The 25,178-nt window shown below is 40.1% G+C and overlaps 1 pseudogene; it reads left to right on the top strand.

Moving 5' to 3' along the window:
• The first annotated feature begins 8,990 nt into the window (after positions 1 to 8,990).
• LOC136157213 (protein TALPID3-like) overlaps positions 8,991 to 25,178 on the top strand; it is a 114,374-nt pseudogene continuing 98,186 nt past the window's right edge.

Genomic DNA, 25,178 nt, shown 5'->3' with positions numbered 1-25,178 from the left:
TTTCACAGAAACAGGTAAATGGGTAAAGAAAATGTACACTCAGTTGCTTCAGTCATGTCCAGGTCTTTGTGAGACCCTGTGGGCTGTAGCCTATCAGGTTCCTCTATCCATGGGATTCTCCAGGCAAGAAAACTGGAGTGGGTTGCCCTGCCCTCCTCCAAAGGATCTTCCTGACGGAGGGCTCGAATCAGCATCTCCTGTACTGACAGGGGATCTCTTTACCCACTGAGCCATCCGGGAATCCCCAATATGTGTACACACACACACACACACACACACACACACACACACACACACACACACACGATGGAATACTACCCAGCTATAAAAAAGAATGAATTATGCCATTTGCAGCAACATGGATGTACTTGGAGGGCATTATGCTGAGTGAAATAAGTCAGATAGAGATAGAAAAATACTGTGTGATATCAGTTCACATGTGGACTCTAAACAATACAACAAACTAGTGACTATAACATAAAAGGGAGATGACGATCTAGTGGATATAGATGTAGATATAGATGACAGATATAGATGACGAACTAGTGGTTACCGGTGGGGAGAAGAAAGGAGGGAGGGGAAACACAGGGTAGGGGACTAAAAGATAGCAAATTATTAGTTATAAAACAAGCTACAAAGATATGGGCTTCACCTGTGGCTCAGTGGTAAGGAATCCACCTGCCAGTGCAGGAGACACAGGTTTGATCCCTGGGTCAGAAAGATCCCCGGAGAAGGAAATGGCAGCTCACTCTAGTGTTCTTACCTGGAAAACCCCACAGACTTACTGTCCGTGGGGTCACAAAGAGTCGGACATGACTTAGTCACTAAACAACAAAGTAACAAGGATACACTGTATAAAACAAAAAATAAAACAATAACAATAAATGGAGAATTACCCTAAAAATTGTGAATCGCGGTATTGTACTCCTGTAACTTATATAATATTATACATCAATTTGGTTGCTCAGTCGTGTCCATATATCAAATATCAGTCCAGTGGCTCAGTCGTGTCTGACTCTTTGCAACCCCATGGACTGCAGCATGCCAGACTTCCCTGTCCTCCAGCAACTCCCAGGGCTTGCTTAAACTCATGTCCATCAAGTCAGTGATGCCATCCAACCATCACATGCTTTGTCATCCCCTTTTCCTCCCGCCTTCAATCTTTCCCAGCATCAGGGTCATTTCAAATGAGTCAGCTCTTCATATCAGGTGGCCAGAGTATTGGAGTTTCAGCTTCAGCATCAGTCCTTCCAATGAATATTCAGCACTGATTTCCTTTAGGATGGACTGGTTGGATCTCCCTGCAGTTCAAGGGACTCTAGAGTCTTCTCCAACACCACAGTTCAAAAGCATCAATTCTTCAGTGCTTAACTTTCCTTATAGTCCAACTCTCACATCAATACATGACTACTGGCAAAATCATAGCCTTGACAAGATGGACGTTTACTGACAGAGCAATGTCTCTGCTTTTTAATATGCTGTCTAGGTTGGTCATAGCTTTTCTTCCAAGGAGCAAGCATCTTTTAATTTCATGGCTGCAATCACCATCTGCAGTGATTTTGGAGCCCCCCAAAGTCAAGTCTCTCACTGTTTCCATTGTTTCCCCATCTATTTGCCATGAAGTAATGGGACTAGATGCCATGATCTTAGTTTTCTGAGTGTTTAGTTTTAAGCCAAGTTTTTCACTGTCCTCTTTCATTTTCATCAAGAGGCTCTTTAGTTCTTCTTCAATTTCTGCTGTAAGGGTGGTATCCTCTGTGTATCTGAGGTTATTTATATTTCTCCCAGCAATCTTGATTCCAGCTTGTGCTTCATCCAGGCAGCACTTCTCATGATGTACTCTGCATAAAAGTTAAATAAGCAGGGTGACAATATACAGGCTTGACATACTCCTTTCCCAGTTTGGAATTAGTCTGTTTTTCCATATCCAATTCTAACTGTTGCTTCCTGACCTGCAGACAGATTTCTCAGGAGGCAGGTAAGGAGATCTGGTATTCCCATCTCTTTAAGAATTTTCCACAGTTTGTGGTGATCCACACAGTCAAAGGCTTTGGTGTAGTCAATAAAGCAGAAATAGATTTTTTCCCAGAACAATCTTGCTTTTTTGATGATCCAGCGGATGCTGGCAATTTGATCTCTGGTTTCTCTGCCTTTTCTAAATCCAACTTTAACATCTGGAAGTTCATGGTTCATGTCTGGCTCAGAGAATGTTGAGCATTACTTTACTAGCGTGTGAGATGAGTGCGATTGTGTGGTAGTTTACGCGGTCTTTGGCATTGCCCTTCTTTGGAATTGGAATGAAAACTGACCTTTTCCAGTCCTATGGCCACTGCTGAGTTTTCCAAATTTGCTGGTTTATTGAGTGCAGCATTTAAACAGCATCATCTTTTAGGATTGATATAGCTCAAATGGAATTCTATCACCTCCACTAGCTTTATTCATAGTGATGCTTCCTAAGGCCCACTTGATTTCACATTCCAGGATGCCTGGCTCTAGGTGGGTGATCACACCATCATCATTATCTGGGCTGTGAAGATCTTTTTGGTACAGTTCTTCTGTGTATTCTTGCCGCCTCTTGTTAATATCTTCTGTTTCTATTAAGTCCACACCATTTCTGTCCTTTATTGAGCCCATCTTTACATGAAATATTCCCTGGGTAAATTCAATTTTCTTGAAGAGATCTATAGTCTTTCCCATTCTGTTGTTTTCCTCTATCTCATTGCAAAGAAGAGAAGCCAAAGGCAAAGTAGAAAAGGAAAGATATACATATTTGTATGCAGAGTTCCAAAGAATAGCAGGGAGAGATAAGAAATTCTTCCTCAGTAATCAATGCAAAGAAGTACCTCAAAATACAGTCAATGAAAAAAACACCTCACCGGGAAAGTGGGGAGTCTGTGAAGCCATTGTGACTTCTTTTGTTCAAAAACTTTAGCAGGATTTTTGCAATAAATCAATACTCCGATATTTACTTATTCCTCTTTTCTATAATATAAATATTATTGTTTAGTCACCAAGTCATATCCAGTTCTTTGTGACCCTATAGATAAAGCCTACCAGGCTCCTCTGTCCATGGGATTTCCCAAGCAAGAATACTGGAGTGGGTTGCCAATTCCTTCTCCAGGGGATCTTTTGATCCAGGGACTGAACCTGTGCGTCCTGCTTGGCAGGCAGATTCTTTACCACTGAGCCATCTGGGAAGCCCATAATATAAATGGCAAATTATTAATCTCTAGACTGTGAGTATGGAAGTAAGAGTAAGCAATGACCATCTGATGTTCTAAGGCACCTTTCAGCAGATTGCATTTTACAAAGGCAGCTGTAGCAACATCTTTCATTCTTCACACTCTAGGCACTTGCTGCGTCCCTATTAAGCCATGTTCATGTCCACTCCCCTTGAACCTGGGCAAGTGTTTGTAACTGCCTCAACCAACAGAGTGTGGTGGAAGTGACACTACATGACACCTAAGGCTAGATCAGAAAAATGTTGCACATGTGCACCTTGTTCGTTCTTTATGCTCACTCTTGGAATCCAGCCACCATGTTGTAAGGAAGCCCAGACAGCTGCAGAGAGGCCCACAGTGGCAGCAACAGGCCCAAATTTTGCCCAGCCAACAGCCAAGACCAAGACCTCGAGCCAAGACCAGCCAACAGCTACGTGGGTGCACCATCTTAAAATGTATTCTCCAGTCTCCCGCTGAGCCTTTCTAGCTGACCCCACTTGGAATGGAAACAGTCCATCCACTCTGAGCCCTGTCCAAATTATAGATTTGTGAGCAAAATAAATGGTGTTGTTGCTGCTTAAGCCTCTAGGCTTTGAGGTGGCTTATTACACATCAATAGAAAACCTGAGCACAGCTTTTGGGGAATTCCCCCAAAGCTGAGGCAGAGTCCATCAATTAGCAATGGGCTTGGCTAGAAGGACAGCAGCCCTGACTTGACTGGCTTACACAGACAAGGATTGCTTTGCTCACGTGAAGGGAAAACTGGAGGTAGAATGCTGCTGGCATTGGTTTGGCGGATCAGCTCCATCAGAAATTTTCACCTCTGAAATTCTCCACCCTTTCCCTCATGCATGTCGCCTCACTGTAACTGGTCCTGGCTCCAGGTGCCACGTCCACGTGCAAGGCAGGATGAAACAGAAGGGAGAGAGGCCATGTGAGCCCATTTGCTTCTTTAACCTTCTCCCCAAGCTCTCTCTGCCTACGGATCTTTTTGTCCCCAATTTTGTTTATTTTTAAAACTTCTTTATAAAATGTAGTTGATTTACAATGTAGTATTTATTTGTTTTGGGTGTACAGCAAAGTGATTCAGTTATACATAAACATATATTCTTTTTTATATTCTTTTCCCTTATAGGTTATTACAAGATATTGAGTTTAGGTCCCAGTGCTATACAGTAGGTCCTTGTTATTCTGGTTTATATACAGTAGTATGTGTATATTAATCCTGAGCTCCTAATTTACCCCCTTCCCCCTTGGTAACCATAGCTTCTTTTCTATGTCTGTGAGTCTATTTCTGCTCATAAATAAATTCATTTGTTTCATTTTGGTGCATCTCTAGCTGGAATAGAGACAGGAATAAGGAGCTTCTGCCTTTGCACCCTGTAGACTGTTAGTGAAAGTGTTAGTCACTTAGTTGTGTCTGACTCTTTGCGACCCCATGGACTGTAGCCCACCAGGCTCCTCTGTCCATGGGATTTTCCAGGCAAGAATACTGGAGTGGGTTGTCATTTCCTTCTCCAGGGGATCTTCCTAACCCAGGGATTGAACCTGGATCTCTTGATTTACAGGCAGAGTCTACCATCTGAGCCACCAGGGACGCCCAGTACAGAGAAGGTGACAAAGCAGAGGGAATTGGGTTAATCTCTGGCACATAAAACAAGGTGTTTGGCCCAGGACTTTGCAAGAGGTCCCAGCATGAGATGAGGAGACCTCAAGTGAGCTCCAAGGAGGCTCTGAAAACAAAAGCCAAAATAAATGGGAAACCAGACCAGTTTTACCACTCAAGGAAAAATACAATTTAGATTTTGTTGTTAAATATTTAATATTTTCAAAAATTGGTAAAACTCCATATCCGTTTGAGCAATATGTATTTTCCTCCAAGTCTTCAAATATCTCTTTACAGATCTTTCCCAAATTTCTCTCCGCCCCCCAGCCTCTCCCTGAATTAATTCCGTATTTGTCAGAGTCTCAAGTTGGTTGGCCTCCCACCACTTCCAAACCAAAGCCTATAACTGACATCACTACCCACTAAATCCCTCCTCATCTGTCTCCCGCATTAATGTGAAACTTTAGCCATCTCTAAGCCCTCTTACCCCCAGTTTCCCTTTTTTATAACTTTATGAGAGATCTCTGCTTCTCTGTCCTCTCTGTCACCAACTTAGCTGAGATTCTACTAATTTCATCTGGAACTAGCGCAATGAACACCTTGGTTTTTTCACCCCTGCTCTCTCTCCTTCTTCTAATTTACCCTATACTCATTTGGGATATTAGGGATGACTTTTATATGGTTTGATATAGTTTTGTAATTTCCTAGGAAGATAATGCGGGCTATATGAGTGGCTTCTCCAACCATACCATCTGCCCTTTTGTAAATAAACACATCATTTACTCATCAAGAGGTCGCAGGCCAGGTCTTAAGGGTGCAACAGTGGATTCAGCTTTCATACCTCAAAAACACGGATGCAGAGAGATGGAATAAATCTTACTACTGAAATACCTTCCCAAGTAAGGGCATAAGAAAGGAAATTCTACCCTAGCTAACACAAACAGATAGCATAATCTTTCACATAAAAAAGGGAATGCCTGACTCTTCTCTAAGTTATCTTCTCTCATATTAGTGGGGGAGTCTTATTCAGATGTGCATTTATGGCTGAAGTGTCCAAAACTAACCCTTATGTCTACTTCAGTCTGGGAACCTGGTGAACCATTTTTAGCCCTTCTTCCCTCCATTTTTTCAACTTGAAAGAATGGAAGAAATTTACTTGATATACGACTTTCTCAGGTTAAGTTTGAGCCCAGCTCAGCCTTGCCCCTTTTCTGCTCACGAATCTCTGATGGCACCCCTTGTCCTCTCTCGACCCCTGCTCATCTCCACATCCACCTCTCTGTTCATCCAGCTACCCTTGCACCTCCAAGACAGTGTGCCAGTGCTTTTCACAAACTGCTTCTTCCGTTTCAGCCACCTTCTTCCTGCTTAACAAAGTCCAATTCAAAAGAAGTGAGGTCATGGCAGTGTTATTCATTTACCTAAATAATTTATAAACCACTTCTTTTTGAGTTTTATCATCATGTCTTGTATAAGTTTGGTACTCAGTGAATATTTGCTGGAAAAAGTTAATTTACGGTCCTTTATCTATCAGCTATTTCCCAAACAGGTTCTAATTTACAAGATGTTTACAGTGACTGGGCTTCCCCGGTGGCCCAGCAGTAGAGAATCTGCCTGCAATGCAGGAGACGTGGATTTGATCCCTGGGTCAGGAAGATCCCTTGGAAGGTACAACAACCCACTCCAGTACTCTTGCCTGGAAAACTCCATGGATAAAGGGGCCTGGCGGGCTACAGTCCATGGGGTCGCAGAGAGTCGGACATGACTGAGCGCACATGCATTCACAGTGATTACCTGATTAACGAATCCTTCTCTGTAGTCAGGGATGCTGCTACTGCCGTTTTGCACACAGACATTTGTCCTACATCACAACTCATGGTGCTTGCACTGACATAAGCTACAGTCACACATGGGTGTGTGTCATATTTATTTTAAAAATGAAGTGTAATTGGCCTACAACACTGTTCATTCCAGGTGCAGAATATAGTGACTGATATTTCTGTGCCTTACAAGGTGATCACCAATTATTCACATGCTGTACATTTCCCCACTACTACAAACATATACATACTCATACCTCTGGCGCCTCCTCTAGGATTTGCCCTTATATCACAACAGAAGTCAAGTTATGGGAACTTTGGAGGGAAGTCATTTACATATCCAGATGCCTCCTGCATGCAGGGCCTATACACGAGGCTCCTCTGCGTTCCTGCCTTGGCCCTGACCTGTTCCATGACTGAAGCAGATTCGCTAGCCAGTTCATAAAATGGACACAACCCCCAAATTAATTCAGCTTATTCCGCTCTGGTTTTCAACTAGGCACAGTGGAAGCTTAGGCTTATTTGTGGTTTGAGACATAGGAGATGCCAACCTTCATTCTCTGCCGCTCCTCTGCCTCATATCAGCAGCTCGCAGAAGACTCCAGCTTCTCCCTGTTTTGAAACATGACCTTCTATTTGAATATTTTTCAAAGTTCTTAAGAAATTCTCTACTTTTAAGTTTTCTTGCAAATCCATGAGGTCTCCAGGCTCTATCCTATACAAGGTCTGTGATTTTACACTGCATTCTCTTGAGATTTTTATACTGTCTTGGGTCCTCACAATTTAGAAAAGTTTTCCAAGCCCAGAGGAGTTAATATCGGAACACAAAGGCTTCCAGCTTACCATGTTAAAATTACTTTACATACAGCTAAATACAGAAGAACATCCCTTGCACTCTCTAAAGAGATGGCAATCATTCCTCCTCATAAGGATACAGAGCATATAAAACCAAAACAATACCAGGTAATGAAAGAAATCTTAGTTATCCTCTTTCTGCCTCTGTTTCTGTTTTGTAACTAGAGAATTCTAGTAGCCACTTCCCTGAAAGGCACTGCTACAGATTACAAGGTTGATTTTACTTGTATTGTTGACTCATTCCCATTTGGTGTGTATTAAATATTATTGGTACGAATCAGTTACACGACATGGTCTCTGCAATAGTTCATGAATGTGTTTCTCATTATACTTTGTTTTGTGCTTTTTTTAAACATTTTTTTCTTATAGTTCAGGCTAATATAATTACTATAACTCAGATATTAAATGCCATAATGTTAGAACACTACCAGCAGAAAATTAAATAATGTTGAGATTTTCCAGACACAGACATCTTTTATACTCAGGAAACATCTAAATGTTGTATGTTTGTATTTTATCCTTATGATGTTGATTTCATCTTATTCCTAATCCTATGTTCTATTTATTTGATACCTAAGGCTCTCCAGGGTTTTCCAGGTGGCTCAGTGTTAAAGAATCCCCCTGCCAGTGCAGGAGATGCAGATTCGATCCCTGAGTTGGGAAGATCCCCTGGAGAAGGAAATGGCAACCCACTCCAGTACTCTTGCCTGAGAAATCCCGTGGACAGAGGAGCCTGGCGGGCTACAGTCCATGAGGTCACAAAGAGTCGGATAAAACTTAGTGACTAAACAACAACAAGGCTTTCCAGTGCTTCCTTCTCATAACAGCAATGAGCTTAGTGTAGGCTGTATTAAAGCCAAATGCCCAGTGAGAACTCGGTCATAATTTGCTGCATGAAGAAAGGAGTGGATGATCAAAACTAAGGCAACAATATTAACACAAAAACAAAGACTAGAGTCTGCGTGTAATTTTGGTTATATGAATTATAACATCAGGTCACACGAGGCTTACTTTTTAAGTTCTATTTGATAATAATTCGAGGCAACCATGATCAGCTGCCAAAGCTCACACAGTTGACGTAGGAGTTGGGTCTGCTACACAGAAATGTTTCAAACCCAAAACCAGAAAGCATAAGCATACTCATAAAGTGAGAATGCTCCTTTGATGCTCTTTGCCTTTTCCAGTTGAAGAAACTAAGACCCTGAGCAATGACATGATTTGTTCAGAAGCACACAGTGGAGCCAAGGTCATGGAACCTAGGCTCTTGACTTCCCTGGCAGCCTTTAACCCATAAAGCTTCTCTCCACCCCCAGCCCATCTGCTGACTCTGGGCATGGCATCTGTATTCGACCCAGCTTCTCAGAGCACATCAGCTGTGAGCCAATTGGATATAAGTACAAAGAGAACAGAAAACTCTCTTTTCCCAGGCAGCTGGAAAGTTTCACTTGGCATTTATTTTTAGCATCTTGTGTGTGCTGGGGAGCAACCATGGCAACAGAGGCACCTGGGAGGACCTACAGAGACGGTCCCCGGGGCAGGCGAAGAGCAGCAGAGAGAGGCCGTCTCGTGTCCGTGGAAAGTGTGGGCAAGCTGGACATGTCCCTGTCGCCAGCAAGCCATCGCCAGGAGAGAATAAACTCAGAAGCAGCAGGACTCGCCTCCATTGGGCTGTCAGTGACTGATGAGATTATCTTTGTAAAACTGTCTTCCCCTCCCTTCCTTTCCTCCTCCTCCCGCAGCACCAATACAATATGTAAATATAACCAAACAAGTCGCGACTGACTTGGAGATCTGATTGTAAGTCATGTTTTGTTAAGTCCAGCCCTTTGTGAAACTTCAACACACGGAGCCCTGGAGGGGAAATGACTCTGAGGCCTCCACTGATGAGTGGCTTCATCACCTCAGCAAGGATGAGATCAAAAGCTCCCATCCTGCCCTGAAAGAGTAGGTGGAAAGGTGACCACGCTCCCAGGATGCACCCGCCCCAGAGAAGCCAGGGTGGCTACCAGGGACCCCAGTGCCTGGTGAAAACCCCTCTCATATGACTTCACTCACGGCTCTTTCCCCATGCCAAGCTCTTCCATTTACTCTTGGGGGAAGGATGGAGCCCATTCAGGAAACTTTTCCCAAGAGTAAATGGAAGAGTTTGGCTGAATTTCTCTGTCTAGTTCTCCAACACCAGGGGACCCAGTGAGTGATTTATGCTAGGTTATGGTGTGTGCGGTTAGGGTGTTTGTAAATCTAGGCTTTTGCACCTTCTCATGCCAGGCCCACCACCATGTCCTTCTTTCCCCAGCTTCTGGGGAAAATGTGACTCCTTCCCTTATGCTTGTTGGAGTAAAACCTACACTGAATGAATCCAGTGTACACCTTTGATGAGAAGACTGGTCCAAAGACATGAGACATTTTTCAGCCCAGTCTTGGTCATTTACTATTTCTCTGCCTGTGTGCTTTCTTCCCCCTTTTTTCTTTCTTTTTTTTTTAATTGAAGTATAGTTAATTTATAATATGCTAATCTCTGCTGTACCAGCAAAGTAACTCAGCTTTATATATATATATATATATATATATATATATGTATGTATGTATGTATGTATATAGTTTTCAAATATTGTTTTCTGTTACAGTTTATCCCAGATTGGATATAGTTCCCTGTGCTATACAGTAGGACCTTGTTTATCCAGTCTAAATGTCGTAGTTTGCATCTACTAACCTCAGACTCCCACTCCATACCTCTCTCCACCCCCCGCCCTTGTCGGGAACCACAAGTCTGTTCTTAATTCTGTGAGTCTGTTTCTGTTTTGTAGATAGGCTCATTTGTGTCATATTTTAGATTCCACATTTTAGTGACATCATATGAGATTTGTCTTTCTCTTTCTGACTTGCTTCATTCAGTATGATACTTTATATTTGCATCCTTGATGCTGCAAATGGCATTATTTCATTCTTTCTATGGCTGAGTAGTATTCCATTATATATATGTACCACATTTTCTTTATCCATTCATCTATCAATGGACACTTAGATTGTTTTCATATCTTGGCTATTGTGAATAGTGCTTCTATGAACATAGGAGTGCTTGTATCTTTTTGAGTTATAGTTTTGTCCAGGTTCATGCCCAAGAGTGAGATTGTTTGATTACAACTCAGTCAAAAATTGGGCAGAAGACTCAATAGACATTTCTCCAAAGAAGACATACAGATGGCCAGTGGACATGTGAAAAGATGCTCAACATCATAATTATTGGAGAAATGCAAATCAAAACAACAATGAGGTACCACTTCATGCCAGTCAGAATTTCATGATGACTTTAGAAAAGGCTTGAATGTTTCTTTTTTTTTTTAATAATTTTTTAAAAAAATTTTATTTAGTTATTTTTTTTTTCCCAGTGGGTTTTGTCATACATTGATATGAATCAGCCATAGAGTTACACTTATTCCCCTCCCGATCCCCCCTCCCACCTCCCTCTCCACCCGATTCCTCTGGGTCTTCCCAGTGCACCAGGCCTGAGCACTTGACTCATGCATCCCACCTGGGCTGGTGGTCTGTTTCACCATAGATAATATACATGCTGTTCTTTCGAAACATCCCACCCTCACCTTCTCCCACAGAGTTCAAAAGTCTGTTCTGTAGGCTTGAATGTTTCAAAATAAAATTGGTTTATTTCCAAAGAATATATACAGTTGAGATGCACTGTATTAAATTCGTATCTGAATGTTATCTTGAAACATGATAGTGACTGATAAATATTTTTCATGAGAATAGCTTCCATGATTTTAGGCACATTTCAGTAAAATACCAAGCTTCACAGTAATATCACTGCTCTGGGTTAGGCGCATACACAGTCCTCTCATTCTCTCCTATTCAGTATTGGGGACAGTGTTGCTCACAAGGAGGTATTCATAAATAATAAATAGAGCAGGAAAAGAAATCCATCACTGTGGTCACGTGGCTGGAAAGACCTCTATTGATCTTCACTTCCCCACAAAACCGCATAAATATGTAATGGTGATATTGAGCCAACTCCCTCCAAGGAAATGAACTGTGACATTACTCAAGAGATATGCATGTTACTATGGAACAAAATCCTAAAGATAAAATGAGAAGACAGTCTCTTATTTGACCCCAAACTGAGGAAGACGGGAGGAAGCTGTTCAATTTATTTCTACTTTCTGTTCCTAACAAATTCTATGAAGCATGATAGATCCCCAGAATTGGAAAACATCCAAAAAGGCATATTCATTGTTGGTGACTTTTTTTCCCCATAAACTTCCAACCACAGTGTATCATACCGGGATGACTCAATCTCCAATTTTAACTTCCTAGGCAACTGTGTACTTACTAGAGGCCAAGCCCAGATCCAGGGTAAAGGATGGTCCTAGGAGAAAACACTGGGTGCAAAGCAGCTGCTGTGAGCTCAGGAACTGGAGTCCACCTCAGTGGACATCCATCTCCCAGAACTGTCAGTGTTCTAAAGTACAGTCTTCCCTCAGTATCCGAGAGGGAGTGGTTCTAAGACCCACACCCCATCTCTTGTCTTGGGAATACCAAAATCAGAGGATACTCAAGTCTCTACATAAATGGCATAGTGTTTGCATATAGTCCATGCACATCCTCCCATATACTTTAAATCATCTCTAGATTACTTATAATACCTAACACAAAGTAAATGGTTTGTAAATAGTCACCAGTGCCTGGCAAATTCAAGTTTTGCTTTTCAGAACTTCCTGGATTTTTTTCCCCCAACGTTCTCTATCCATGGTTGGTTGAATTTATGGATACAGAATCCGTGGATAGGGAAAGCCAACCATATTTTCATTCACAGTGGTCACTTTCCAGGCACAAATAAGGGCTAGCAGCAAAATATAAGCATTCAGAAAGGCTTTATATCAAAACTTCCCAGATGGTCCAGTGGCTAAGACTTTGAGTTCCCAATGCAGGGTGTCTGGGTGCCTGATCAGGGATCTAGATCCTACATGCCACAACTAAAGATCCCGAGTGCTGCAACTAAGACCCAGCACAGTCAAAATAAACAATCTTTTTTTAAAGAAAGATTTTATAATAGTATGAATTGTGCAAGGTCTGATTTTAAGCGAGCAGCCTATTGTCAATTTAGAATATCTGCAGTATCTATATTAGAAAGGAAAGCTGTGGATGGAAAATCTATTCTCCTGCACACTGGAGATAGGGAAATGGCCATCATATAATCTTTCCTTAAATGTAACGAGATGGCATTTCAAATTGTGCTGCTCTCTCTGCCAAAAGCAAAAACTTCCTTTTCAACTGATGTTTTCCCAAAATAGATGATAGAAAACTTTGAATTCTCCAGAAAGTAATTGTGGAGCTAATTTTTAAAACTGTTTGAATATCTTCTGATCAATTCCAAGTAAACAAATAGGATGTGGCAATTTTGCCCAGCCATGTGCCATGCAAGGCATACTTAACATCTTGAGGCCACATAGTTTAGACAGAACCTGGATCACTAAATTTTAGAGATGGAGGAAAGTACTTAAAAAAAAAACAAAAACAGCAATACAAATTGAGAGGGTAAATACACCTCTCAGTAAGGTATAGGCACTACACAGATTGCTCCAATAAAAGATTGTGCTGGAGAACAAATAAGCAGAAATAAATAGCTTATTTCTAAAGCCCACATTCCATTAGCACTTCTGCTAAACCAGAAGGCTATCCACTTGTTCATGCTATCTCACCCCCTGCCTTAGAGAGAGAAACCAATGGGTGCAATTTCTCCCTTGAAATATACCACAGTTTGTATCTTCTTTGCATGGACTTATAAAAAGAGAAAGAGACACATGTATTTTCACATAATTGTAGGCAACTTGACACAGTTGAAAATGCATGAGAACTGCACTCAGTAAACTTGGATTCAAGGCTAAATAAGAAACTTAATCTCTCTGAGACTTGGTATCCACATTTATACCTAGAGACTAATAATCCTTATACAATGAAGATGTCTTGAGGATTAAAGGTTCCAAGGCATGTGAAAATAATATGCAAATAATGCTCTAAAAAGGACTATGGAAAATCATCTTAGCCACCCTTCCAGTGCTCAGCAGAATCACATTGCGGTTTTCATCGACTGAGTTAACCAAGTTCAGAAAAAGAGCTGCAATAGAAAGTTTTTGGTAACATTCCAAATACGTGCTATTCAAATCCTTCACATCATAACTTATCTCTATTCTTTTCTTCTCATCTAAAGACAGGAACATTACCATGTAATTTATGGCCTCTGTTTTCATGAAGCTTGTAGTCACTGTTTAACCATTTCATAGACAGAATGTTGTCAGAACTCCATTTCTAAAATCGAGCCTGTAGGTACATGTCAGGCCCCCTCCAAATTCTCTAGCTCATTTTCTCCTGGCCCTAGGATTCCACGAGTGGGAATTCAGCTCTTGTCCAGCTGTAGCACTTCTTGTTTCCCACTTGGGATCCTCTCAGCCTTCTCATACTACTGACGGGGTGTCAACTCCTTATCTTTTTCAACCTCTTCATATTTTCCTGCCATTAATGCACATGCGCATTTTCCTCTGTCCTTGTTGTACTTTTCTCAGTTCATGTTGCAAATTTACCAAGCATACATTGGGTCCCTGTATTCCAAGGCCTCTGTCCCATCTGTCCCAGTATTAACTAGAAAATGGATGAAAGGTGGTCTCATCCAGTGTTCAGGGGTTATACAGTTCTGAGTCTAAAACCAACAGCCTGGGACACAGTTGTTATGCAATTTTAAGTTAGCATTGCCATCTTGAAAAAATCACTCTTGTATAAGAATTTCTTATCATGTGTAGGGTCACATAATAGCTATGTGACTTAGCTCATGTAGTCCTACTATTTAGTACAGTACATAGTTCAGAATAAAAGTCTGTGTTTAAAATAACATACCTGTGGTTTTCCCTGGTTCTCTCTCTGGCTGATCATTGTCAGAGGAAAGGATTTGATCAGCTTGACCAAGTTTGTGCTTCAGAAAACTGTGTTTGGTGGTTAACCAGGACTTTTGTCTTCTTTAAGGCAATTTCAAAGGGAGTTTTCCTGGGATGTAAGTTAAATAGTTAATACATATTGAGTAGAACTCCAGGAGATAGTGAAGGACAGGGAAGCCTGGCGTGCAGCCGTTCACGGGGTCTCAAAGAGTCAGACACGACTTAGCGACTGAACTGCAACTATTAAGTAGAATAGATTCAATACTGACTTTTTAAAAAGTTAAAGTAGAGTTGTTTTGCAATGTTGTATTAGTTTCAGGTATACAGCAAAGTTATTCAGATATAAAATATATGTGTATATTATATATATATATATACACATATATATTTCCAGATTCTTTTCTAAGTTATTACAAAATACTGCGTATAGTTACCTGTGCTATATATCATGTCCTTGTCATCTATTTTTTAATAAAGTAATATGTCTATTTTAATCTCAAACTCCTAATTTATCCCTCTCCTACTCCTTTGCTTTGAGTTGACCCTTTGCTTACTTTCAGAGAGAAAGGAGAGTGACTTATTTAAGCACAAAGAGATATCTCCTAACTGAACTGAGCAATAGGCTGATAACTACAGCCGCTTATGATGAGAGCAGGGGAAATGTATCCTTTCTCCATTTTGTCTCCAACCTCTAACCACTACAACCTTGTTAAGAAATGAAATAAACTTTGATTTATTAATTCAGTGAAAACCACATGCTTTGAATGAAAAGAAGAAAAATGGTTTCACTTAACACAGGGGAGATGTTTCAGATCAGCTGCTGGCTCAGTGAGTCAGCTTTCCTCTGTGGTAACTGATGATTTTTACAGACTTCCACATCAACTTGACAATAATTGCAGAGGTAACGTCCAGCTTATTTGGGGGAGAACTACTAAGTGACATGAGATTTCCCACCCAGGTCTAAGCTGTTGATCTTAGACTTTGAAACACAGAAGAAAAATCTAAATCTCCATACTGAAGTGGAGATTGCCATCATCCAAACTAGACACAGAAAGAACTAAGTCTTGGCAAAGAAGGCATACAAAAGCCTTTTTCACCAAATTTTGGCGAATCTTTTACCCCGAATCTTTTACTCCATTTCTTCTTCCCTCCAAAAAACTTCTTACAATCCCCACTTAAAATCTTCTATATATCTAGGGAGGTACTTTTCCCCCATTATTTCCATTTATTTCCTCTATGATGATTAACTCTTTTTCAAAACGAACACAAAATCACGTTTTCCCTCTACATATAAGACTCATTCTAAACACCAGAGCCTTTAGACCAGAGATTCTTACTGAAATACCAGATTTTATTTTAATACAATGTATTGCATGTATGAAGCAACTCAGTAAAGAAGCAATTTCTATAAAATAATCTCTTGCTGTGTCACTCAGTTCAGTGATTTAAATAATATTCAGGAGGCTGAAAGGTAACTTTCTCTTTTGTGAGCAAATAAACTGAGACATTGAAAACTAAAGTCACTTGTCTTAAATCAATCCATTCAATAACTAGTGAACATTTAAAATGAACAAAGGAATATGAGAGTTACAAAGAAACTGTCTGATACAGTTTCTAACCCCTTCAATTTGTATTTCTGTCAAAAACAGCAAAGCTAGCATGCATGAGTAACATGGAAAAGAAGCAGAGGATCCAATCCTATGGCAGAAAATGAAAGTGAGGTTATATACCACATGTGGAAGAGGGATTGGGAGATTTAAATGAGCTCTATGACTCTGTAATTCCATTAGAGGATTTAGAGGATTCAGTCACAATGGGTCAAATCCTATAGGTAGAACCTGAGACAAGGTCCAAGATCTAATGCCTACAGACATTCCTGGTGGTCCAGTGCTTAAGAATCCACCTTCCAATGCAAGGGATGTGAGTTCGATCCCTGGTCTGGGAACTAAGATCCCATATGCCACAGGGCAGCTAAGCTTGTACAGTACAACTTGAGAGTCCATGTGCTCTAGAACCCGTGAAAATGTTGGTCACTCCGTCATGTCTGATTCTTTGTGACCCCAAGGACTCCTTTGTCTGTAGAATGCTCTGGGCAAGAATACTGGAGTGGGTTGCCATTCCCTTTTCCAGGGGATCTTCCTGTCCTAGGGATAGAGCCCAGGTCTCCTGCATTGCAGGCAGATTCTTTACTGTCTGAGTCACCAGGAAAGCCCTGATCTGCAACCAAAGAAGCCATCATTCAACAACTAGAGAAATCCCACTCACTGCAGGAAAGACCCAGAGCAGCCAAAAAATAAAAATAAAAATTTAAAAATGCATATATTATATATATATATATATACATATGTGTGTGTGTGTATATATGTGTATATATATATATATATATATATATATATATATATATATATATGGATTTAATGCCTGTCTGTCCATCCTTATACACTATCAGAAATCCTGGTCCTAGGCAGTCAAGTTCATAGTCGGTACTTGGACTTCAGGAAGGGAGTTATGGCAATCACAGCCTCATGTGTCCAGGGAGGCAGGGCATGGGGCCTCAGCCCAAGCCTGTCTGGAGAGCTGGTGTCTTACTTCCTTCTGCTGGTGGAGGCTATATTTCCTAATGCCACCAGAACTCTTCATTTTTAAAAACAGCTGTAAGTGCAGACTTAGATGTGAAACCTTATCACTTAAAGTATTAACTGCCATTTTGCAACTTTGAGACCTCTGCTTTGGGTAGTTCCATCGTTTTTTTGGTGACGTATGTTAGACCGAGCTCTCAGACGGTGAACATAGGTGGTTTAGTAACCAGTAATGTCTCCGACTGTAAGTCATTATCCCCTGGACCATTGCATTGATATAAGCTCATTAATGATTGATTGTAAAGGGCCTGTCTACCTGACTTGACTCTACTTCTCAAGTATCCTAAGAAGTTTCTGTGGTGCAACTACTACTGAGTTGAAGAATATTTTAAATATCCAGACTACTGCTTGGTCAATAACTATTATTCATTATAATAAACAGAACCACCTAATGTATGAATGACCTCAAGTCAGAGATATCTACCTTCCTAAACTCAGGCACAAGCGATGTCACATTACATTAATAATGACACGAGTGGCTTGCCCCCACTCTCTCCCACTGTAGCGTAAGATACTCAAGGGAGGAACCTGAGCTTTGAAACGGTCTGTGTACAACCTATTTGCAGGGCAGTAATAGAGACACAGACGCAGAGAATGACCGTGTGGACACAGGGGAGGAAGGGGAGGGAGGGATGAATTGAGAGAGTAGCACTGACATACATACACTACCATGTGTAAACCAGCTAGTGGGCACCTAGCTGTCTCTTTAGATGGCATGTGGTATGCACAGAGAGCTCAGCTCAGCGCTCTGTGATGATCCAGAAGGGTGGAATGGGGGGTAAGGTGGGAGGGAGGCTCAAGAGGGAGCGGATGTATATATATGTACAGCTGATTCACTTTGTTGTGCAGCAGAAACTAACACAACATTGCAAAGCAATTATATTCCAATAAAGAAGAAAAGAACTTAATATGCCACTTGAAAAATGGTTATTGTTGGGCTGCAATCTCCAACACGATTGATTGGAGTTCTTTATAAAGAGTGCGTGTGTCCTCAGTCATGTCTGACTCTTTGACAACCCCATGGACGGTATAGCCCACCTGGCTCCTCTGTCCATGGAATTTTTCCATCCATGCAAAAATACCTGGGAAGCCCTTGTAATGAATAATCCTTTACATTTCTGTGTGCCTTTGCACTAATGCTTGGGAAGATAATCAAGGACCTCTATCAAGGGGGCCGTGCTATTTCCCCAGGGTGCAAGGGGAAGCTTCCCAATGCTCCAAACAGAAAGCACGTCTGAAATGAGGCTGGTGGACACAGAGCAGGTCTATCAGGTACCCGTTAAAGGCACGTTCTGAACGTCAGCCCAGGAATTAGCTCGCTTGCTGCTCAGTCTCCTTCAGACCCAGAAGTTGGCCACCCAACGGCTAATTGAAAATTCATAGAGTATATGATTTATGTTAGGGGAAGAGAGACGGGGGAAAGGGCCATTAAAGAAGAGAATAATTGAACCCAAGTGCAGCAAGATTGGGGGAGATGTCAATTATCTCATTTTGTCCCTTTTTTCTGGAAGGGCCTATTACTACCATGTAATTTATGGGCCTGGAGAGAGCCGTAAAACTGTGGAGAAGAGGAAACAGAAGAAGCCAGGCTATTAAAACAATGTGAGGTAGGGCTTGTAGATTCTTATCCTTTAGTTTTGAAAGAGCTCACTAAAACCTAAATACAGGGTAGGGAAAAAAAGATGATTAGTTTTAAAGACTGCTCTGTCTTCTTCACATGAATTTTTACTTATAAAGAAAACACAACTCCATCCTTAAAGTCTTCTTTTTTCTTTACTGGATTTTATATGCAGTTGTTTTCATATCTTTGACAGTAGGATTACAAGAGTCTAACATATATTTTTATTGATAATAAGGCCCAGAAAAAGAATATTAGTTTCATAGATCTGGAAAAAATAAGCAAAAGATGAAAGCTATGTTAATTTTTCCCTTATCCAAGCTATCATGTTAGGAAAAGTCTTTTGTAAACACATACCCCGACTTTCCAAGCCATCTCCCCATGAAGCATATGTGGGTAGGAGGGAAGGCAGGCGTGTATCTTTAGCTGCATCCACAGCCCATGAAGCCAGGGAACAAACACCAAATTGTGTCCAAGACAGAATGTCGACAGTCGCTGCTAGAGGAGTGCCCAAAATGAGGAACAAACAAGAAAGGCTGTGTGCTGGTTTGGGAAAACTAGAGCGCCAGGTCAAAAGGCTGGAGATAAACCGAGAACAGAGACAAAGACTTGTGCATTAGGCAAGTGAGAACGGCGGGCCATTGTGTGATGCTCGAGACCACCCATCAGTCCCCTTGCAGCCTAGCATCCATAGCAGGGAAACAGGGTGGAAGCCCTCTGCTTGGAAGGCTCTCGTCTTCTACTAGGCCTGTAGTGTGCCTCTCAAAAGGAAAGACCTGCTCTGAACACATTCCCTCTGTGAGGGCTTTTCTCATTAGCTCTCTTCCATCTTGTCTGAATATTCCTTCTTTGCCTCCCCAACACCAATATATCTAGTACAAATCCCCCACATTTTTGCTCAATGTTTATCTCAGCAAGTATGAGCTAACTATTGAACATAGACATTCTTAGAAATACTGTAGCTTTTTCCATATTGTCTTATCTTTACCCAAAGATAAGCATTTGTAAAAATTATCTTTCTAAACAAAAGCATAGTGAAATTCAAAAGTAAATAAGGACATTATATTTCTCATTTCTAGAACATATTTAGTTTCATTCTATTAGTTTTATTTCCTTCATGTATTATCATGTTCCCAAGTAGCAGACTGTTTCATGTAAGCTAGATATTAAATTACTTGTCTTTTTCCTTGCACAATTAGGGGAATATTTATCCTGGTTTAGTCTGTAGATGTGCTATATGGGTCTATGTAAATATATATAGTGACTTTTCTAAAAGTTATGAAAGTGTGGTTGGTCCTTAACATAGATTCAAAGTAGCTTATTAAAAGGTAACTTATTAAAAGTTACCTTTTAAATAAGCATATATATACTTATCTGATAGATTATAAACCCCCTCAGAACAATTAAATAGACATTTCATGCATTTTGTATAGCCAGAATCTATTATAATAAGGTTCTAATTACAAAAATAAATTATGTAATAAATTAATGCACAGTTATGGCTGTTCAGATGGTAAAGAATCTGCCTGCAATTGCAAGAGACTCAGGTTCCATCCCCGGATTGGGAAGATCCCCTGGCAAAGGGAATGGCTACCCACTCCAGTATTCTTGCCTGGAGGATCCTCACGGACAGAGGAGCCTGTTGGGCTACAGTCCATGGAGTCACAAAGAGTCGGGCACGACTGAGCAACTAACATTTTCGCTTTTTCATTGATGAATGCATTAGATATGAGACCTTGTTCCTGCACGTGTGTGTGTGAGTATGTGTGCCTGTGTATACATCTCCACATTTTGGCTTCCTTTTCTGAATTCCTTACACTCTACACAAGTGGGATTACTCATTGTCACCTATATAATCCTATCCTTTCACTGCTTTTTTCATTTATTTGTTCATTTAGTAATTTTTTATTCAACCAGTTGTTGGGTCAGTAAAATAATTATATTTTCAAAGTGTTGAAAGAAAATAGCCAGTGAAAATTCTTTAAAAATTAAACTAATAACATAATTTGAGGTAAACAAAAATTTGAGGGAATTCATCACCAGTAGACTCCTAATAGAGTAAATATTAAAGGAAGAAATTCTGGGATGAAGAAAATGATTTTATGTGGTAACTTAGAGATTCAAGAAGAATGAAGAACAATCTAAATGGTAAGTAAATAAATCTAAATGGCAAATCTAACTGAATATTGGCTATAAAAATTAACAACAATGATATATGGTTTAAAACATATGGAAAATTTGAAAACAATAGTGTACAAATTGGGATGGGGTAAAAGAGGATACAAAATCCTAAATTCCTTATATTGTTTAGGAAGTGGGAAAAGTACTCATTTATATTAATTTTAATAAGCCAAGGAGGGATGTTCTAATCTCTAGATAGTCACCACGGATGGAGAAAGAAATGGCACCCCATTCCACTGTTTTGAGTGCAGAATCCCACGGGCAAGGAAGCCTGGAGGACTGCAGTCTGGGGGGTTGCATCGAGTCCAACACGAATGAGTGACTGAGCATGCACACAGGAAGTCACCGTGAGAGCAGTAAAACAAGGAGATGACAGGGGATGGATATAATCAGAGCATTTGATGCAAAAGTACATAATAAAGAAGAAACTAAGCACAGAAAAGTGCTGGGACAGATAGAAAAGAGTAATTACATTAAATTTAAATAGGCCATACGCTTCAATTGAAAAACCAAAGTACTGAGGTTGGATAAAAACAACTATATTCTGCTTACAAGGGACACTATTTCTGCTAATAAGTCTTCCCTAGTGGCTCAGACTGTAAAGAGTCTGCCTGCAGTGTGGGAGACCCGAGTTCGATCCCTGGGTCAGGAAAATCCCCTGGAGATGGGAATGGCAACCTACTCCAGTATTCTTGCCTGGAAAATCCCATGGACAGAGGAGCTTGGTGGGTACCAATCCATGGGGTCGCAAAGTCAGACACTACCAAGCGACTAACATACTCACTACAAGGGACACTACAAGCTTCATAAAGACCTGGGGGATTGAAAGTAAGAGGATGGAGAAAGACAAACTGTGCAAACTCCAAGCAAATGGAAGATACAGTAGCTATTTTATTATCAGACATAACAGACTTTAAAGGCAAGAAGAATTACCAAAGGGAAATAGATGATGTGGAAGGTATAAAAGCTTGACAGTCATATCTACCCAATAATGTCTCAGTCTACAAAGCAAAAATTGACAGAACTAAAAATAGAAAACTTGAAACATAGTGGAAGATTTAAAAAGATTTTAACACTTCTCAATACCTGATAGAATTCACATACAAAAATCTGTAAGGATATGGAAAATCTGAACAACGTGATTAACAGACTTGACCTTATAACATATATAGAACACTGACCCCAGCAACTGAAAACTATACTTCCTTTTCAAGTTTATGTGTAACAATTACCAATATCAACTATGAGTTTAGATATAAAGCAATCCCTGGTGGCTCAGATGGTAAAGAATCTCCCTGCAATGCGAGAGACCTGGGTTCGATCCCTGGATTGGGAAGATTCCCTAGAGAAGGGAATGGCTACCCACTCCAATATTCTGGTCTGGAGAATTCCATGGACAGAGGAGCCTGGCAGGTTACAGTCCATGGGGTCTCAAAGAGTTGGACACAACTGAAGAACTAACACAATCTCAACAAATGATGATGATCTGTCCTACAGATTTTGTCATCTGATCTCTGCAGGATGTTAGTAAACTAGAAAATCTCTGTATGTACAAAAAGTAAGCATTAATGTCTAAAGAACATATTGGTAGAATAAAGAATCGCAACGGAAATTAGAAAATAGTTTGAATCAAATGATTAAGAAATTCCTATGTGGCGAAAGTTTTAGGATGAAACTAAAACCACACATCAAGGAAAACTTAAAATTTAGAATTATTAAAAAAGAGAAACAAAACAAACAAACAAACAAAAAAAACCAAGTTGCCATCTATCTGAAGAAGTTAGAAAAACTCAAAGAAAGTTTGAGGGAGGAAATAATAAAGATAAGGGTAGAATTTAAGAAGAAAATAAACACGCCATACAAAGAATCAGCAAGTCAAGGAGGAGTGCTTTGGAAAGAAAAATAAAATTTCATAAATTCCAGGCCTCCAAAAAACAGATAAAAGAATGAAAAAAAAAAAAAACACAAAAACCCACAACTAACCCATATCAAGACAAAACTACCTATAATACAGATATTAAAATAATTATAAGAGAAAACCCAATGCTAGTGTATTTGGCAATTTGGTTAATTGGACACATTCTTAGACAAATATAACTTTTTCAAATTGACACAAAAAGAAAATAAATTCATAGTTAAAAACCTCAAAACAAAAACTGCTCACCCAGATGACTTCACTGGTGAATTCGTCCAAACATTAACAGAAAAAAGTAATGCTTATTACATACAAATCCTTTCCAAGAATCGAAAGAGAGGGAATTTTCTACATCTTTTAATAAGAACAGTCTAATCAAGATACCAAGAATATACAGAAAAGTCCTAGAGCAAGCATCTCCCTTACTGTTAAAATGATGAAAGTTTTACCCCAGACACAAAGATGACCATTATAATCACTTCTATTGAAACTTTTCCTAAAAGTTCTAGCCAGAGAAATAGAACAAGGAAGAGAAAAGACATAAGAACTTGAGGGCGAAAAAGAGTAACAAGTAACAAGATTGTTACGCAGAAAATCTAAAGGATCTACAGATAAAGCAGTGGAAATAATAAGTGAATTTATCAAGGACCTTAAATTCAATATAAAAATTCCTTTCCTTATATCAGTAATATATCAAAAAAGAATGTATGAAATGGAACAATTTTTTAAATTTATTTTTTTTTTTTTTTTTAATTTTTTTTTTTTTTTTAAATTTATTTTTTAAATTAGAGGATAATTGCTTTACAATATTGTGTTGGTTTCTGCCATGTGTCAGCACGAATCACCCATAAGTATATATACACGTCTCCTTCCTCTGAACCTCCTCGCACCTCCCGCCCCACCCTACCCTCTAGGCTGTTACAGAGCACCAGGTTTGAGCTTTCTGCATCAGACAGCAGATTGCCACAGGCTATCTGCTTTACACATGGTAATGTGTATGTTCCGATGCTACTCTCAGTTCGTCCCTCCCTCTCCTTCCCACACTGAGTCCACAAGTCTGTTCTCTATATTTGCGTCTCCACTGCTGCCCTGCAAATAGGTTCAGCAGCACCATCCTTCTAGATTTAAAATGGTACCATTTACATTAGCACTAAAATGGGTGGGATGGGGGGTGGGGATATATGTATACATACAGATGATTCACTTGGACAGCAGAAATTAACACAACATTGTAAAGCAGTTATACTCCAGTTTAAAGAAAAAAACAAAAACATCAAGCAGTAGTAAATAAAAGGAGAGCTAGGCAAGGCCTATACACAGAAACCATAAAACATTATTGAGAGAAATGAAATAGAACTAAACAAATGGAAGAATAGATCATGTGGACAAGGGGGAGGGTTCTTTTGAGGGGCCTCTACTTCTTGACCTGGGTGGCTCGGGCGTATTAAGCTATGAAATTCAAGTGGCAAATATATGACTTTTACATTTTTCTGCTTGTTATGTTGTACTTACATACAAAGTTCACAGAAAGTAAATGGATAAATTTCATTTTACAATATTAATAAATAGGTGTAAAGTCATGTATGTGTATTTTCCCTTTTTGACTTTCTTTGGTACAGCTTTGTGTATTTGCGTCATTAAATGTGATTCTAGGAGCAGAACTCTAATGATAACATATATGTATAGGAAATGAGTTTTGATTTGTGACCTATCAACCAGAAATCAATTACCTTGCAAGTGATAGGAAGGTTCACACCTAGGGCAATCTAATTACCACCTTTAAACTGTGTGGAAGAGCATGAAGTATGATGTAGTTTGGACCTTGGTACTCAATCCAGCTGCCATATCGTCTGCCTGGGCCAGGCTCTGGGGTCAAGGGCTAATATCACCATAGAACACAGGATAGGTCTATTTCCAGTTTTTTAAGAAATCTCCACACTGTTTTCCATAGTGGCTGTACTAGTTTTCATTCCCACCAACAGTGTAAGAGGGTTCCCTTTTCTCCACACCCTCTCCAGCATTTATTGCTTGTAGACTTTTGGATAGCAGCCATTCTGACTGGCATGTAATGGTACCTCATTGTGGTTTTGATTTGCATTTCTCTAATAATGAGTGATGTTGAGCATCTTTTCATGTGTTTGTTAGCCATCTGTATGTCTTCTTTGGAGAAATGTCTGTTTAGTTCTTTGGCCCATTTTTTGATTGGGTCATTTATTTTTCTGGAATTGAGCTTCAGGAGTTGCTTGTACTGGAAATAGAACTGCCATATGACCCAGCAATCCCGCTTCTGGGCATACACACCGGGGAAACCAGAATTGAAAGAGACACGTGCACCCCAATGTTCATCACAGCACTGTTTATAATAGCCAGGACATGGAAGCAACC

This window comes from Muntiacus reevesi, chromosome 2, assembly GCF_963930625.1.
Source record: "Muntiacus reevesi chromosome 2, mMunRee1.1, whole genome shotgun sequence".
Classification (NCBI taxonomy): domain Eukaryota; kingdom Metazoa; phylum Chordata; class Mammalia; order Artiodactyla; family Cervidae; genus Muntiacus; species Muntiacus reevesi.
Note: the sequence above shows the minus strand (reverse complement) of the source record. Positions and strands in the feature narration are given on the sequence as shown.